Below are 4299 nucleotides of genomic sequence, written 5' to 3' on the forward strand. Positions count from 1 at the left end.
TTACACTTGATATTACTACCATGTCAAGGGTACATGCTGGTTAATTACTTCTCAAAAGAATAAATTACACTTGATATTACTAAAGCTTTTAATTACTCCCATAGGAAAGATAGTTGTGAAAAGCAATTCAATCTCAAATTTTGTATCATAGACAAAAGTTTCTACATGCACTTCGTCCACTAGTAGTATCTTCTTGTGTATATGAATTTAACACCCCAGAGATGTGGCTATTGGGATTATCATTTTTTTTTTGTGTATATGAATTTAATCTATATCTAAATTATGATTAATGCTATGACCATGTTATTGTTCATTTAGTCCCTCGTATTATCTAATCTCAATGTTCCATCGAGTCATATATATTTCTATTGAGTCACAATCGAGTTAATTGAATACACATATATCTAACTTTTCAAATCGAGTAATTCTGAATCAATCGGATTTTATAAAATTTTTTATAAATCATCAATAAAAGAAATCCAGATAAAAAAACCTCGTTGCCCAACAACCAATGTCTTAAATTTTTTTATCTTATTGGAGGAAATGACTTTACAATGCATCTAACTGAGACTCAAAGACTCAAACCATGAATGCTTGAAAACTACTAATTAAAGCATCGTTACTGCTACATCGTAGCCTGGTAGTAGCAAATGAATAAAGCAAATTAAAGATGTAGATAATAAAGAGAAGCATGTGTAAAACGACGAGGCTTGTAAAAACTTTAGGCATTGAAGTTAAATGATCTGATGGAATTAGTTCAAAAGTTTCCTATTTACTTTAAAAAGTCGGACTGATTCTAATACTCGAGCCTTCGCAGAATTAATATAATTAAATTCTAAATCTACAAGTTTCTTAATTTTATTGGTTATAAAAATTATTATATTTATTTCAAATATATTATTTTCTGCAGGTCAAACCTCAGAAAATTTAAAATTTATGTCGGACATGATAAAATAGTATAGTCAGGAATTCTTATCGTCATATCGACCAATGACATAAATTTCCTGAGCTCTGACCTAAAATAAGAAAAGAATGATGATTGAAGTAGATATAACACTTTTTAGTATACCTAAACCCTAAACACTATCCAACTATATTTTTAACCCAAGATAAGCTTGTAAAATGTTTACAAGCCTCATCGATTTTGAGTCAGGCCAAAGCACAAAGGCTCGCGAGTGGCTTGATTCGTTTACACCCTTAAGGCCGAGTCAAGCCATGGTTCAAAGGCTGGACCTATCATCTGCATCATTCTGATCTACAACAAATCAATATCAATATATCAATATTTCATTGTTTGACGTCTCTCCATCATCGTCGCCAACAATGTCAAAACTGTCAAACAGATGATTCCTGTAAGTAGAAATGTCGATGGATTAACTAGAACTGATTGTTTAACAGCACCCTTTTACACAGGCCCGTAACCTGTGAAGGAGAAAGATACAGACAGATACTAAAACATAATAATGCACAATCATATTGTCGATCATGTCATCAACATCAGATTATTACGTATAATCTGATACCCAATCCGACTCCCTAGTGATAAGCAGCAACTCTGCAGACTCCTAGACTTTCACTCTAGCGTGCATGCTTTCCTTAGTAAGGGTTCTAGGGTTAGGAGTGAACATTCAGGTAGAGGTTTTTCCTTTGTCATTCAACAAAGTTCAAAAGGTATGAAAATTCACACACAGAATCGTAATGTTTTGAGAGCATGAATTGTTTATAGTTTATAACGTTGAATTAACATTAATAAAATTACAAGGTCGGTCATTCATTAATCCTCAAGTAAACTTATAACTAGGAATATGAAAGAGAGAAGAAGCATAAGAAGCATGCATGCATGCTTTAAAAGCTATTTATTGCCGCCCGCGGCAGAAACCTCCTTTTCTTTCTAGAATTGTACCTGGAAAAAGATGAGAAAGCAGACGGGAGAATCTTTCAGCGTGCTGTGCTGTTCAGTATCTTATACTCAATTTTATTTCGCCATTAAATGACAACATAACTGCGCCAGTCTTTTCCTTTGACTGACCCTTCTCACCTTTAACTTGAAAGGCAACAACCACCTTCTCCAGATAGCCCTCCCTCTTCCCCTTCCCTCATGCTTCACGAGATAAATTTAATTAATTGAAAACCTAGACCAGAGAAAACAAATGATCATTGCAAACTCCTACAAAATGTTCAGTTGAGGATGGTTTACGTAATAAGAATGTATGAAGGGAAAACCCTGATTTCGAATAACAACAGTAGATCAGATAGACAGACATGAATTGCACTAACCTAATCTATGTCTACTGATTTTGTTCTTCGGAGCAGAAGTTGAAATCATTCCTTTTCAAAGGTCTTCTTATCAGTGGTTAGAAGGAGATGACAGAAAAGGAGATTACTGCTTCGGGTTCTTGCAATGGCAGTGGGAGTGGATGAGAATGGTTAGAAGGGAGGACGGAGATGATCGGCGGCGGTTGCACCCCAACCAAAAGCGTCGCTTGGTAGGTGGTAGCTTCGAATGTTACCGGCCAAATTGCGGAAAGGAACGCCTCCGGTGACGCCAGAGGGCTGCGAGGCGCCCGGCGGCAGCCCCTCGGCGGATGCAATAGCAGCCTCCTCCTCCTCCTCGCCCTCCAGCGGCAGCCGCTCGTACACGGCGTTTGCGAACCATGAGGCCATCAGCACCACCGGCCCCGCCGCCACGAGTGGGCCCACCACGTTCCCACCGACCACCTGCCCCTGACCGCCTGCCAGGAACACAATAAGGCCGCCGGCGCCAGGGGTGCCGGCGGCGGGAGCACGGTCCCTGTCAGGGAGAGGATCTCGAACCGCCCCATCAGCATCGCCGCCATGCTCCCCGAGCCGGGCTGGCGGAGGGAGACGTTGTCCACGGCGCCGCAGCCGCTGAGAACAGAGACGCCGCGGCCGCGGCGTCGGGCGCATCCGCCGATGCACGACGACGTCGGCGCCGGCCGCGACTTCGAGCATGTGCGAGTGCAGCGCGTTGGGGCTGTCGCGCGTCACCACGATCGGCGGTTTCGGCTTGTTCTTGGAGCCGGGCGGCCGACCGCGAGGGCGGCGGATTGGGCCGCCGCTGCCAGTGGCAGCAGAGCTAGAAGGCAGCTCCCCCTGATCACCGCCGCCCTCCGCCGAAAGGATCGCGTTCTCTTCCGGGGAAGCCTTAGATTCCTCCAGCTGCTCATGCGGGCCGAGGAGGTGCTTAAGGTACCCGGAAGATCCTCCGCCTGCTTCAAAACCCATTCCGGCCATCGCCGTCTCATCGGCTCGCTCCCACCACTTGTTCGCCAGCTTACCTCTCGCGCTCTCTCACACACAACTTGCCATATAATCTCCAAATCAAGAGCCAAAAGCAATTCCCTTCCCAAATCCACAGCAAATCTCACATTAGAAGCTTAACAGCAACTCAAAAAGTAGACTCAATTTCCCTTCTTTGTTTTTTTACCTGATCAGCGACGAACCAGTCGCAAGAGCAGAAACATTAAAAATCACTTTCGAAGAGGAAGCCGAAACAACCCTTTCCCTGCCTCAACAAGCTCTCTCTCTCTCTATCCCACTGATCACTCGATCAGAAACCGCAATAAAAGGAGCAGAAGCCGAAGATGAAGAGGCACAAGGAAAGACCGAGGGACAAAGAAGACTATCCTCCTTCTCTTTTTATCAAATCTTTTGGAAATCTTGTCAGCAGAGCAAGCGATAGGATTCTTTTTTGTTATCCTTTGACCACGTAGAGAGAGAGAGAGAGAGAGAGAGAGAGAGAGAGAGAGAGAGGTGGTCAGAGACGAGAAGCAGATGACGACGAGATTGGTGGTGCACACCAACTAGTTTATTTTAAAAGGAAGCTCCATGGGCACGAGAGAGACTCGGAGCTCGTTGCTTTGGTCGCAAATAAAAATGCCCTTCTCTATTTCTTTTTTCTAACTGCATTTTCTAGGGATTCAATGGTTAGAGTCTAGAGATTTGTTTGGGGATGCAATGATATGTTTGTCAAACAGAATGATTTTTAATGAGATGGATCGACTCATTAAAAATTTATTATATGATAAAATGAGATGGGCTGACTCATCGATTTAGTAGTTTAAAAAATCTTTAATTCAATCTAAAATAAGTTATAAATTAGGTGGACCAATCCATGAATTTATCAAAAAGATTAAAAATATTAAAAATTTTAAATTATAATTATAATTTAAATTTATCAAATTAAAATTTTTAAATTTAAATTATAATTTAGACGGATTAAGTCTACTAATTTATTAAATTTTCTATTTTAATTTTAAAATTTAAAATAAATTAATA

At 41.3% G+C, this 4299-nt stretch overlaps 1 pseudogene; it reads right to left on the reverse strand.

Annotated features, from left to right (window-relative positions):
* Positions 1 to 2104: 2104 nt before the first annotated feature.
* On the reverse strand, positions 2105 to 3612 carry LOC141847254 (AT-hook motif nuclear-localized protein 27-like; annotated as a pseudogene).
* Between the last annotated feature and the right edge of the window lie 687 nt (positions 3613 to 4299).

This window comes from Curcuma longa, chromosome 1, assembly GCF_044706935.1.
Source record: "Curcuma longa cultivar G26 ecotype Majalengka, Jawa Barat chromosome 1, ITB_CL_G26_1.1, whole genome shotgun sequence".
Classification (NCBI taxonomy): Eukaryota; Viridiplantae; Streptophyta; class Magnoliopsida; order Zingiberales; family Zingiberaceae; genus Curcuma; species Curcuma longa.